This window comes from Neopelma chrysocephalum, unplaced genomic scaffold (assembly GCF_003984885.1).
Source record: "Neopelma chrysocephalum unplaced genomic scaffold, ASM398488v2 Primary Assembly neopelma1_74, whole genome shotgun sequence".
NCBI classification, from domain to species: domain Eukaryota; kingdom Metazoa; phylum Chordata; class Aves; order Passeriformes; family Pipridae; genus Neopelma; species Neopelma chrysocephalum.
In genome coordinates this window covers 3,410,431-3,424,408 of record NW_020897735.1, presented here as the reverse complement: position 1 = coordinate 3,424,408, position 13,978 = coordinate 3,410,431, and the positions used below count along the sequence as shown (strand labels likewise).

The 13,978-nt window shown below is 52.0% G+C and overlaps 1 protein-coding gene across 1 annotated transcript in view; it reads left to right on the top strand.

Annotated features, from left to right (window-relative positions):
- The first annotated feature begins 909 nt into the window (after window positions 1-909).
- BRINP1 (BMP/retinoic acid inducible neural specific 1) overlaps window positions 910-13,978 on the top strand; it is an 89,157-nt gene continuing 76,088 nt past the window's right edge. The window contains exon 1 of the mRNA XM_027687800.1: window positions 910-1,309. The gene's annotated coding sequence lies outside the window, so the exon portion shown is untranslated. The remainder of the gene's footprint in view (window positions 1,310-13,978) is intronic.

Here is a 13,978-nt window from a genome sequence, read left to right as displayed (position 1 = left end):
CAGCCCAGCCGTGACTGACTTTTCTTAGAGCTCCCTGCCTGGAATCCTCACATCACGGCGTTGTTCAACGCTGTCCTTACACTTCTTGCCTTTGCTGAGCTGTCGAGATCTGTCTGGGTGGGTCATGCCCTTGAGGCATCCCCGTCTCCATTCCCCATCCCAAACCTTCCCCGAGCCCAGCGGTCGGACTTTGCCGGGCGGGTCCAGCCGGGCCGGGAAGCACCAGGAGCTCTGCCCGCTGCCTCCCAGGGAAGCTCCACTCGGCTCATCCCTCCGAGCCGGGGCTGTGGAGCCCCCGGTGAGGGTCCCCGAGCCCCCTGAGCCCCCGCGTCCCGTCCTCTCCCGCCGGCCCGGCGCTGTCCGCGGTGCTGAACCGCATCCGCGCCGCGGGGATGCGGGAACGGCTCCCCCCCCCAGCTCCCCAAAGAAGGGTGGGACCCCCCCAGTGTGGAGTCAGGATGGGCACCATCCTGCTCCCCTCGCCCCCAGCCGATGGAACCCCGCGCTGTCTGGCTCCGGGGAGGTGAAAATAGAAGGCGTGTTGGGGAGAAAAAAATAAAAAAAAAATTAAATGGATGAGAGCTGCCTGGAATGGCAACCGGTCCCGCTGCAGCCTCCTCCCCAAATCCCCTCGGATGTCCCCTCGGTAGACAAGTTTTGATTCCCCCACAGCCCCGTCCGGCGGCCCTTCCCGGGCTCATCCTCCCTTCCCACGGCCCAGGCTCCGTCTGGCCGGAGCTTAAGTCCCTCCTTTTTGCCCCCGGCCCCTCCCCTTCTCTAATTATGTACAAAACACTTCTTAGAATAAAATGGCCAGGCTGGGGCTCCTCCCTGCTTTCCTCTTCCCCATTCATCCTCTCCAGCCCGCTCCAAGCCCCTCCCTCTGTGGCAAGCCCAGCCTCTCGCTTCCCTCCTGGAGCCTTTTTCATTTTTATTTCTAACCCCCTCTCCATTCTCCCTGCTGCCTCTGCTCCTTCCCCCGATGGCTACGAACTGAGCAGCAGAAGAGAGGGGGAGGCACAGGAAGGGGGAAAAAAAAAGGCAAGAAAAAGGAAAAGGAAGAAGGGGAGAAAAGGAATTTTTTTTTTTTTTTGCCTCTGCCCTTAATGCCCGCGATCTGGATCAAGGAAGGGGATTTTCTGTCTGAGCATGAAAAGGACTGCTAGAGCCCCAGGATTTTCACGCCTGCAGCATCAGCCCCGCACCCAGTATGCGAGCTGGACAGAGAAGCTCTCCCACAAGTTCCTACCGAGCCGAATAAAACCCACGGGCGACCCGATCTCCGCCAGAGAGGGACATTAAGCATCAGGTAAAGGCGAGCGCTGCGCTGCGGCTGCGGCTCTGCCCGTGCCCGGGGCCGGGCTCCCCCGTCCTGCCCGCGTTGTGTAACCGCGCCCGCGGCCCCTCCGCCCGCACCGCCCGCACCCCCGCCCTGGGCACGGCGGGGCGGCGGCGGGGATGGATGGAAGGAAAAGTCCCGCAGCCCCGTTAGCGGTTCTGCGTGCGCGGTGCTGAGGAGGGGCCGGGGTCCGCCGGCACTGGGAAGACTGGGAGCGCTGGTTCGTGCTGGGGCAAGGCGCAGCCCGCCGAGGATGCTTCGCGATGGGGGCTCAGCCCCCGGCTCGGCGGGGCTGGCGGAGAGGCGGGGGTGGCGGCGGGGGTGGGAGGCAGCCGGGATCCATCTGTATTCCGGAGTATCGATACATCCCGGAGCGGGGGGGGACCGTCCCCAAGGAGATGGTGTCATCTCCACTTAATCCGCTGCTCCGCTCGCGCAAGTGACGAGCAAACCGCGGAGGAAAAAAAGGAAAGTCTGTCGCCTCGAATCCCACACCGGGCTGATTGCCTCGACTTCCAGCGGGGATGGGAGACAGCGGCAGAGCCGGGGGAGGGCGCCGATGGCGGGGGGCTGCACCGCACGGCGCAGGAGATGGGTTTCCCTCGCTCAGCTCTCAGTGCTGCTCGCGAGGCTGGTGTGGAGCATAACTTTGCCTTTTTCCAGTCCTTGGGGAATGGGGGCACGGGGGGCATCTCCACGCCATTGCATCATCCCCGAGGTCCATCACAGTCTAGGACTAAAGCCCCAGAGACGATCGGAAGAGGGTTGTAGGTGTGAGTGTGTGTTTTGGTTTTGGAGAGTCCCCCCGTGCTGGTACCTGGGAGTGGGGAAGGGGAGGGGGTGTCACTTCTTGGATGCAGTCTCCTCTTCCCGGAGGGAACCCAGCAGCAGATGAAACGCCGGCAGAATTGGTGTCTGAATTTAGCCGTGTGATTGACATCTGCACTAGGTAGGATAGAAGGGTCCTTCATGCTTTACTCTGGCTGCTCATCTGGATGCATAATAATAATAATTTGTTAATGACAGTAAAGCTCTTTCCCAGGAGTTGTAGAGAAGTATTTGGAGGATAGTGAGAGGAGGAGGGAGTAAGCAAAGAGGAGATGTGGGTTCGGTGTAAGAAATATGAAAGGTTTTTTAAAAAATTCCTTATGAAGGAAAAATATTGATCAGCTCTGCTTGTGAGCGACAGACAGACAGACAGACCCGGACTCTCTCCCTCCCACACACCGCACAGACAAGCAGCCGTGGTCTCCCTCATGCATGTATACGCTAAGCACACCAAACACATGCTGGGAACTCGCACAGCCCACCCCGTGCTCACACACGGCATCTCGAGCTCGCTCTCCCATGGATGCAAACACCTATTCCAGCTCTGCGGCCCCGCAGTTCCCCCACGCTCAGACACACAGACTGGATCCACAGAAATAGCTGCATTGATATTCTTATTATGTGAATCAAGCCTTCAGACGTTCACATGAGCACACACATGCTTGTCTTCTTTGCAGGGCTCGCAGTAGGTGGTTTGCTCCTCCAGCGTAGTCTTCTCCCTTGTAGTTTGCTCCAGGCATTGATGTGGGGTTTGTCTGACTCCAAAGCCCTTTGCGACTCAGCAGAAAAGCTGCTACATTTTGTGTGTCTACGGTTGTTTTACTGCTCTTTGCACGTTCCCAGGACTCGGGGATGATTTCACTCCTGGAAAGAAAGGCAGACGAGCAGCAGACAGGGGAGCAGGGAAATGGCTGGGGGAGCAGTGGCAATTCCATACCCATCATGCCTTCTCTGATAAAAGCTGGAGTCTGGGAGTATGGGAAGAGCTCTGCTGGAGTTACGGTGGTTTTTAACGTGTGTGTGTGTGTGTGTGTGAGCAAAACCACACACACATCCATAGCTAAAACACACAGTGCAAGGCTCCACTTCAGTGTTATGGTGGTTCAGAGAGAAACCTTCCATCCTCACAGTACAGATGCTCCCTTTGCAAGCCCCTTTGATCAGAGATGACTTAGTGTGTGTGGGGGAGATGATGTCACTGGTGTTAGAGGTATTTAACCTCTCTCTCTGACCTTCCTCCCCTTCCCCTTTTTCCATAGGGCCTAGTCAGGATACTGTGCAATCCTCCAAGAGCAGGAATATAATGAGGCCAACTAAAGTGTATATTAAAACTTGGGAAAGGAGGAACATATGGTGAATTGGCTTGCTTATAGGTAAAAGGTGTCCCAAAAGAGATGATGGGGGATGAATCTGTGTTCCCTCCTCACCTCCACTGTTTACTACATTGGAAGTGTGGGTAAGGCTGGTGTTAAACACTATGTGGGAATGGGTCTGCCAGCAGACAATAATCATTGTTATCTGTGTGACAGAAATAGTTCAAAGCCAAACCCTCCCATTTTTGCTCAGGCAGGAGCCCCAGTGCCTGCTCCAGGCTCATTGCTCGGGAAAGCACTGCAGGAACCAACTCCAGAACCGGCACATCCACACCTGGCTCCCTGCCCACCTCCAGAAATGGATGTGGATTTTTAGACTTTACCCAGGGCTCGGTGTTTATAGCTGATGCAGGGACGTTGAGCAGGCAGGAAAAAATTAATCGGTAACCCCCTACCTCCAAAAAAACCCAAACCGCTGAAGAACAGACATGAGTGTGAAGAGCCCCCAGAGCACCCCGAGGCGCGGCGTTCGGAGATGGGAAGTCAGGGAGGGACCCCCGGGAAGGGAACACACCCCGCGCTCGGCGCCCCGCGCCCGCTGCGCCAGCGCGGCCCGAGGGCTCTGCCGCCGCACCCCAGGAGGGGGCGCTGTGGCTCCACCGAGCGCCGGGAAAGCGGGGCAGCCCCTGCCCGCACCCCTGCCTGTACCCCTGCCTGTACCCACTGCCCGCACCCCTACCCGCACCTCTGCCTGTACCCCTGCCTGTACCCACTGCCTGTACCCCTGCCCGCACCCCTGCCTGTACCCACTGCCTGCACCCCTGCCTGTACCCACCGTCCGCACCCCTGCCCGTACCCCTGCCCGCACCCCTGCCTGTACCCACTGCCAACACCCCTGCCCGCACCCCTGCCCGCACCCCTGCCTGCACCCCTGCCCGCACCCCTGCCTGCACCCCTGCCTGTACCCCCTGCCCGCACCCCCTGCCTGCACCCCTTCCTGCACCCCTGCCCATACCCACTGCCCGCATCCCTGTCCGCACCCCCTGCCCGCATCCCTGCCCGCACGCCTGCCCATACCCACTGCCTGTACCCCCTGCCCATACCCAGCGCCTGCATCCTCCTGTCTGCACCCCTTGCCCATACCCACCGCCCTTATCCTCCTGCCCGTACCCCCTGCCCGCACCCCCTGCCCACATCCCACGACTGCATCCCCCTGCCCGCATCCCCTGCCTGCATCCCCTGCCCGCATCCTTCACCCACATCCCCTACCCGTGTCCCCTGCCCCGCATCCCCCTCCCACATCTTCCTGCCCTCACCCCCTGCCCGCATCATCCTTCCCGCGTACGCTGCCCGCACCACCTTCCCTCATCCCCCGCCCGCACCCCCCTCCCGCACCCTCTGCCCATACCCTCCACCTGCATCCCCTGTGCGCATCCCCGCGGAGCGGGGCCAAGCTCCCACCATAAGGCGGGGGCGGCCGGGTGCGGGCGCTCGGTGCCGGCCGGGTGCGGGGCCGAGTCCTCCCGCTGCGGAGCCGCGGGGCGAGCGGAGCCTGCGGGGGCCCGACCCGGTGCGCGCAGGGATCGTTCACCCGGTGATGAAATGCAGCTACTTCTGGGACAGAGCCCAGCAGCTTTTCCGTGCCAGCAAATACTACAGGGGAAGTGAAAAATCACTTCATGCATTGGAAGTGCAGAGATGAACTTAGTGAGGCAGAATATAAATTACCCGGAGCGAGGGAGCTCGTGCCCGGTGGTTTGATTTACACCGTCCCCCTCGCGAAAGTATCACGGGATTTTTAACAACCGTAAGGACCTTGGCCCATTTCCTTCCAGGCCACACAGAGCAGCTTCCCAGAGAGGGAGAATATCCACACACACACAGAGATCTGACTTCTAGAAGACCCACAGACCCTGGGCTGGTCCTGTGGTTCTCCCCCTTCCCTGGAAATGGTTGCTGGAGCAGGATGCTGAGCTATGGAATGGTGCTGAGCTGAGTCAGGGCAAAGCACCTCCCAGCGATGTGTGGTACCCCAGAGTGTTTCCAGATGCCAGGGGAGGTCTTTCCCTGCTGGCTGTGCCTCTGCGTGACCACATCCAGCTGACTTGCTGGGCCTGGAGCTTGGGTGGACAGGCTGCAGCAGCTCGTGGCTGCAATTGGTGTGGAAAAGGGAAATATTATCAAGCAGAGAGGCCTGGGGAAGGAAACTGGATATATCTGCTGGGTTCTTCTGTCTGGAGAGAAACAAGCATGGGCAGAGCTGGACTAGGCAAATGAGGTGGCATTCCCCAAGGTTTGAGAGTAGGCATGGGGTGGCTGTTGCTGGATGGGTGGACTAGGCCAGGGAAGGAAAAGTGCTGGGACTAGTGGGAGGGAGGAACAGAAGGAAGAACAGAAATCAGAGGAGCAGCTGATTTAGGCTGAGCTGAAGGCTATTGAAAGAATCAAGTTTATTTCAGGAATGCTGGATCAGATCCTAAGTGAAGGTGCTATAAACTGGGTATAAACATGTCATTTTGAAAAGGAGCTAAGTCAGGCCCAGGATTCCCTGTGCGCTTGGGCTGGGGAGTATAACACAACATGTCTCAGCCTTTGCAGCCCCCTGCTTGGGGAGCTGTTTTCTTGCAGCCTTGAGGCAGGACCTGCAAGCAGCATCGCAGGAGGGAGAGAAAGACTCTCTTATTTATTTTTGCTGTTTGTTCTTCTGAAGTCATGTGCTCTACATCCATTTTATTGTTGCCTGCACAGCGCAGCTGGCAGAGCTCAGCTCTGCACAGAGCTCTGCTGTGTCCCTGACAGGCCCGTTTGGAGCTCAGTGCTGGGTGAGAAGGGGACTCAGGGTGCCACCAAAGCCACTGCAGCTCTGGTGATGGCAGGTCTCTAGGTGTTGACATAACATCCCCAACTGCTTGAAATCCATACATATGATTCCTGGCTCCTATTTCAGAAAAACTACTAGTTGCACTGCTGATGGATCACCTATTCCACTGGCAATAGGAATAACAGTAAGTCAGAGAGGCAGCAACTGATGGGAGTGAATAATGTAAACCAGCTTCAGATGGTGACCTGCAGAGGAGGAGGGAGTGAACAGCCCTTGCCAGACACACGCTGTTGTTGTTCACTGTTTGTATTGGTGACGGAAATGCTGGGCAGAGGTAGAAACTGAGGTGCCAGGAGCACCAGCATGGCTTTCAGGCCCTAGAGCAATTCTCTGTGCCTGGTAGCAGTGGGCACCGTTCAGTGGAGTGTTGCCATCACAGCAACATCTTCCCTCCCAGAGGGTCAGGAATTACAGCAAAGTCAGCCCTGGGCTGACACATACCAAGCAACGACACAAAAGCTTGCAAACCAAGCTATGAGAGGTTCTCACACGTAAGAGAAGCTCCAGAAAAAACAATTTGCTCCAGGGCTTTTCGTTGGAAATCAAAACAGAACGTAGGAGTAGAGGGAGCTCTCATACTCCCATCCATTCTCCGCACTCCTGATTTCCAGTAGAGTAGCTCTGGATCTTGCAGTCTCTTCGTGCCTGGGATCTGTCTCCTGGTTATCCCGATAGGCAGCACGTCCTTTCACCTGGTGTTTATAGAAGATACAGCCTGGAGCCTTACGACAGATCTTCTCACAACTTGGACTTCTATATCTATGCATATTCCAGCCGGAATATGTTGTACAGCAGTGCCTGTGAAAAGCTTGCAACCACTTGCTGTAAATCATCCCAGGCTGTTGGAGCCAGGGCTGTTAACTGGCTCCGTGGTGAGTGAGGATCTCTTTCTTAGGCTTTGATTTAGAGTGTGATTTAGAACCTGGCCTGTGCTCTAGACTCTGCTGTGTCCATCATGATTTTGGATGCAGTTCTGGCCAGAAGTCCTGAGTCGGCACAATGGATCCTGTTTAGCCATCTCTTTGCCCTGCTGTAGCTGTGCATGAAGGTGTCAGATGCATTGCTAACACTGGAGACCTCTGTGGTAATTTATCCTTGCAGTTGTGGATGCTGACTTGCTAAGCAGGGTGGGAGACAGGGTGAGCTTTAAAACCGTCACCTCCTGTGGGCAGCACATTCCAGGTGAGGCTGCAGGGCCAGAAAAATAAATAAAAAAGACGTGTTCAGTAGTTCAGAGGTAGAAAATTACAAAAAACCTAAAACTAACCAAGGAAGGATGGATGGGAACGAGCTGTGACCCTGGGGAGGAGGTTGAGGATTCAAGACAGGTAGGAGGACTGGGATAAGCGGGTGTGACTCTTTAGCTGGACTTCTGGGATCAGTGACAGACAGCAGTGAGGCAGGATGCGGGTGCTGGAGCAGCCTGGCAGCTTTGGGCATGTGGCTGCTCTTCCAGCAGGTACAGATGGTGAGCGGGTAAGCGAACCCTCAGACATATGCTGGGGTACATCTGTGGCTCTGGGTCCCTCCTGGCTCAGACCCCCTCCCTGCCCAGAACAGGAGGATGTTAGAGTTATTCCAACCATTTCCCACACTGCTCTGTGCTGGGGGAGACTGGCAGTCAAAATCAAAGGTGTGTTTTGAGGGAGCACGGAGAGCTCAGGAGGTACAAGGTGAGATTGAAAGATGCCTGAGAAATACTGAGGAAGTCAAAGGGAAGAGCTAACAAAGACAGCACAGTGTTTGTGCTAAAACTGTGAAGAGAGAGAAAAAAAGCAGCAACAAGGATCTCTGTAACGTAGCCCTAAGAGCAGCAGCTATTTCTAGAATTACTTATTGTCATGTCGTCCAAATTCGGAGTTGCTTCTGCAAAACAACTCCAGGCTTTGCTGTTTTATGCCTGAGAATGCTGATAATGTGTTTATCTGCCATTTCCACTCTCCTAAAAGAGAACTATAAAGTATTTGAAAATGATGGAGGGTTGTTGTACCATGTTTTAGGCCAGTGAACAGATAAATCTAAATCAACCAGGGAAAAGAGACCAGTTAGGATTTCCCCCACAATATTTATATGATGTTGGCTTAAAGTAACTTGAGTTCTCAGAAACATTTTGATAAAATCCTTTTTGTGCAATTAGAAATACATGTGTATCAATCCATTCATTTGCTTCTTGGGGGAGAAGAGTTGAAGTTAAAAGACTGATTGGAACTGGAGGTGCTGCTCGGGGTATTTGCTGACACTTTGGTGATGGAGCTGGATTGGGCCTTGCTGAGACTGGGAGAAACTGGGAAGTGGTCTAACCAAACCAGAAGGACAGTGAAGGGATCAGAAAGGCATGGATGGGTGCTGTCACTCCAGGGATAACCTCTCAGCTATGTGGGGACGTGCAGCCAGTTGTCTGAGGGCTGTCATGTGCAGTGTCACCAGGAAGATGCTGTGTGTGACTATTTCTTTACTGTCTCCATTTATGGTTTTGGTTTTCATAACATTCTGCAGCAATGGAGTAAGTTATGAGTTGCCTGCAGAGATATTTTGCTTAGAATTTTTTACATCTAGTACCACATAGTTTCCTTGGGTGTCTCCGACTTTCTATGGGAAAGAGAAGGAGTGAATATCCACGTCTCATTTTTCTCCCCAGTTTGTGACTGGACAGATATCAATTCACCCTTGTTGTCTCAAGGACCCCACTGCTGCAGGATATGTCACTGAGTGCTCAGATATTGCTCAAAAATATCAAATACAGGCTTGGTTTCACTCCTGTGCTCAGGTGTGGCCGACCCAGTGCAATCCTGACTGCAAAGAGCCCCATCCTGCAAGTGGAATCACACAGACAAATTTTTAATTACAGCCCCACAGACATAATGAAACCTATTTCCAGGATCAAAGCCCGAGCAACAGCAAATCCATACACATGCTGAGTGCAGAGTGAATCATGTTTATGATCCGTCAGCGTTCAGCTTCTTTGTTCCAAAATGCTGGTCAGGAAGGCAGAAGAAATATTCCCCGGGATATTATAAAGACTAACATATCATCAGAGGGAGAATCAATGGAGATTGATGGCAAATTAGATGGACACTTGAGACATTAAAAGGAAGGATGGAAAATAGGAGTGATATTATAATTGAACCATATTAATACATTTTAAATTGCTTTACAAATATTAACAAGTTAAATAAAGAAAGCCTGGAAATAATAGTTTATCTAGTCTGGGAAAGTGAGGAGCGAGAAGGGAAATTCAGGTTCCAGTGCAAAGGTATATGAAGGTTAAAATGAAAAGTGATCAGAAGCATTTTAACACTTTGATGATACAAGAACAAGAGGACACATCAAAACTAAAGGGCGCAACTTTTAAGGCAAATTAAAAGGAAATAGTCCTTTCTTCAGCGTATGGTGAAGCCACACAATTCCCTGCTGCAGGATGTCGCTGAGATGAAAGTCCGGATGGATTTGAAGTGTAAAAGGCTACGTAACTTTGTAGCAATTAATAGCATTTGCAGCCCTGCAATCTGGGACAATGGTAATCAGATCTCATGCTTCAAAGCAAAGGCTGACCATCTTCTGAGGTCAGGAAGGACATTTTCTCTCTGCATAAAAGGAACATAATATGGTTGGCCAGGTAATATGACTGTCTATGGTCGATCCTGCTAGAAGCTAAGTCAGCAAGAGATTAGCAAATTGCTTCTGTGGGTGCTGGATTAAGGTATTACAAAAAGGTTTTCATCAATGCCGGGCAGAATATCAATCCAGGAATCTCTTCCTCTGTGTCAACTCCCACAAAAGTAATTTCAGTGATTACAGTAGATACTGGAGCAGGACATAAAAGGGGTGGGTATAAGCAGCTGCAGTGACCCTGAGCTGCACATCTCGGTTTCCTCCATCGCCGCCGTTATCTGCGGGATGGTGCAGAGCTCGGGTGAGCCTGGAGTCTCCCAGCACCAGGAGCTGTATGGATGCAAGCTTCCCGCCCTCAAGGGCCTGCGGTCTGGACAGAGGAGGAGGACAAGAGACAGGGAATGCCATCACCTCTGCTCAGAACCAGAGGAAGTGCAGCACAGGGCTCGGGGATCGATTCAAATCCTGTTAGAGTCACTGGAAGCATTTCAGTTTGCAGTTTTGCCTTGACAGATTTTGAAACTAGTCAGTGGCAGGGTAGTGGAACATTTTAGAAGACAGGGCCTTAAATATCGCAGTGGGATATGGGGAACAGTTGGAAAATCAGCCTCCAAGGTGTTTGTAAAATGTCACCTTAAAGAATTTGCCCAAGCTGACGCAGGAAGGCTGCGGCAGAGACAAGTGCATGAAACCTTGAGATTTAACCAAACCAGCCTGGTAGGAGTGACACAGTGGAGAGAGATCAGCTATGGAGCCATGTCCTCTCCCCACATTTTCTCCCCAGAGCCATATCCCCATGCACCTGAGGGTCTCGAGGTGCCTCCTGCAGACAGAGGTCCACCCTGTCTGTGTGTGCTGGACACAATCCTGCATCCTGCCCATAGTCATCCACCATCACCGAGGCCACGCTGCTGAGAGGGAGGAGGAACCTGCCTTTCTCCACACCCTTCCTCTCCCTTCAGCCATTTTTTGTCCTGTTCCTGAAGAAAGACATTTGGGTGCAGAGAGGCCAGGCTGTTGTATGCAGACAGGGATGTTCAGCTTCGACAGGTGACACTTGCTGAGGGTCCCTTCTCCAGTGGCCATGAGTGAGCAGAGAGGAGACTATTCTTCAATGGTCATCTGCTCTGAGGCTGAGACAAGGAATAAAGCAGTTCCTCCCAGAAAAGTGGGAAGGATGGACAGCTGATGGCTGTGAGGGAAGCACATCAATAAGTGGAATTAAGTTCTGAGAGGTGTGTGAGTGGGGCTGGGTGGAGAGAGGGGAGAGCTGGCAGGTGGGAACACAAAGTTCATCAGCAAGGCAAGTGTGAATGCTGAGACAAATTGCCACGTTGGGACAAATGATTCCTTTGCCTCCTGGATTGCAAACAGGAGAGAGATGTGACCAGCAGGTGCAAATCTGCTGGTGAGGTGTCGTGTAGGTGTGATGATTACTGTGCTTATGGGCTTGGCTGGAAAGGGGAAGGATGGACAAGGGAGCTTTAGTTCTGCAAAATTCACGAGAAAGATGCATGCAAAAAAATAGCTATAAGGTAGGACTGCAATTTACCTGCATTATTGGAAGATTGATTTCTGATGAAAGGAGCAGAGAGAGGAGGGGAATAAAATTTTATAGATGGCAAGAATGGGGAACAGAGCTTTAAAATGGCAGCTGTGAGTTAGTATTCTTGAAGGATTGGTTCAAATGGGACTGCAGAGACCACTGCTAGCTTCTGATTTCCAACCACCTGCATTTAGAAAAGAGAGGGAGACCAGCAGACTGGCCACAGTGAAATTCTGCTGGATTTCCCCCAGAGAATCAGGATTGTCCCTGCATTTCAAGTGCCTGAAAGACTTAAAACACTGAGAAGGCTGAAAGGTGAGGTGAGGGTCGAAAGGGAGAATGGCTGGCAGGAATAAGTAGATTGTAGCCTAGGCTGGATAATTCAGGGATATGCAATAAAACTGCATGGTGACAGATAGTGAATAAAAGACTGCAGGTATATTATGGTTTACAGAGCACAGGACAGATGTGTCTCTAAGGAGACTGTGATAAGGAGGGGAAGGGAGCAGTGGATCAGGAGCAGAGGCTGTTTTGGGATGCAAGAGCACTGTGTGAATAAAGCAGCGCTGTAGCAAGATAGTTCAATCATGGTGCTGTCACCAACATGTTATATATGACCTTGGGCAGGTCACTTAGGCTGATAGCTTCCAGAAGAGCTTTTTAAATGCATGTGTTTCCATGCACAGGAGCCGAATCTCTCACAGTCAGTGCTGCAGCTCTGAGCCCTCCAGCTCACACAGTGAATCTCAACTACCCAGAGAACTTGGATCCAAGTTTGGCACGAGGAAAAATCTGGATTTTTTTTTTTTAAAGAATTCAGCATCCCCTGTCCTCAGGAAATATTACCCCCCCAAAGACTGGTCGTCAGCAGTGCTGAGTCTTCACATTTCCAGTGCTGGGCAAAAGCAGCACTGGTTTGCATTTGTCTCCCCTCCACCCCAGAAAAATGGCTCAACCTTTAGAAATCTGGCCTGAATTAATTTCTCTCCTCTTTGCCCAAGACCACTGGCAAAGTCATCCTTTCACTGGAATATCCCTCCCTTGCACACAGAAATGGGGACTTCCACAACACCCACAGCGAAGGGCAGGTGCAAACACACACACATAGAGCTGTGCATTGTGCTTTAAGAAGCCTGAGTCAAGGCTGCTCTTTCAGTTCACCATATTAATCTTTTTTACCAATTTCAGCATTTGCAGTAAATAGCAATTAATGATAAAGCTGCTTATATGAAAAAGAAGAGCAAAAGAGGCTGATAAGTCTTTCCTGCCAGTGCATTCTCCTGCAGTGCTTCCCATTACTTTGTTTTCAAGTCTGAAGGCAGAAATTTTGTCCGTGGCTGCGCTTTTTTCCTCGCTGCTGCTCCTCCAAGGCAGCTTTTTTGTAGAGCCTTGAGACCAGTGAACTGCAGTGCCCAAACCCTTCGTGTCTCAGATAACTTTGATGCTGGGGCATGACCCTCCCTCGGGTGCCATAATAGTGGTGGCCAGAAGTGCTGGGGACAAACACACACTCTGCTGCCCTTGCACAGTGTTCCTGCTTGTCTGCAGACCTCCAGCTATAAGATTTGGAGCTGGGGAAAAGGAAATCAACAGGAGAGCTGAGACACATTCTGGATTTTATTTTTAGGTGTGATTTTAAAGCTTCAAGCATTTGAAAGGATATGAAGGCTGATTTCCAGCTCAATAATGCAGACTTTTTGTAGAGAGAGGCTCAAGGATGCATTTTCCATGCCCCACATGCAGAGTGTTCAAGCGTGCAGGGTCTGCTGGGACAGTGCTGGAGGATTCTGGAGGATGACAATAAGCCTTTGGAGGGTTTCTGCTTACTCATATTGCCCACAACTGATGTTAATAAAGCAAAATATACTCAGAACTGGGTTACTTCTTAGTGGAAGTTTCTTTCCTCCTGAAGAAACCCCAAGAGCAAACAAATGCAAGGGCAATGTCTATGGCTGAGGCACACAGCAGCCAAGATCTTTGGCAATGTGGAAACACCCGGAGATATTTTGATGCCCAATTTCTGTATATGTGCCTAATTCTCTTTAAATCCACTGGAAGCTAAGCAGGTGATTCTTCCCCACATACCTCTAGGACAAAGATTGCTGGTGGGTGGCTGTGAGCAGGGTCCTGTGCTTGGGAGACCAGACATGACAACAGATTCAAATGGGGCCTGAGGAGCAGGATCCCTGGAACAGGCTGTTCCCATCCCTGTGTGTTCCAAGAGCTCTTTAGGGGGTTGAGTCAGGGATTGCTGATTCAGGGAGCTCTGCTTTTTTTTTTTTTGCTTAATGTCATATGCACTTGGACATCCCACGTTCCAGTTTTCTGTAGGGACCTCGTGCCTGTTTGGTTCTGTGTTTGGGATAGTGGTGCTTGAAAAAAAATAAAAATGAGAGCCAAGAGAAGTGAAAAGAAAGAATTCAGAGAAATAGAGGGTAAAAAGGGATTGTGTCACCATC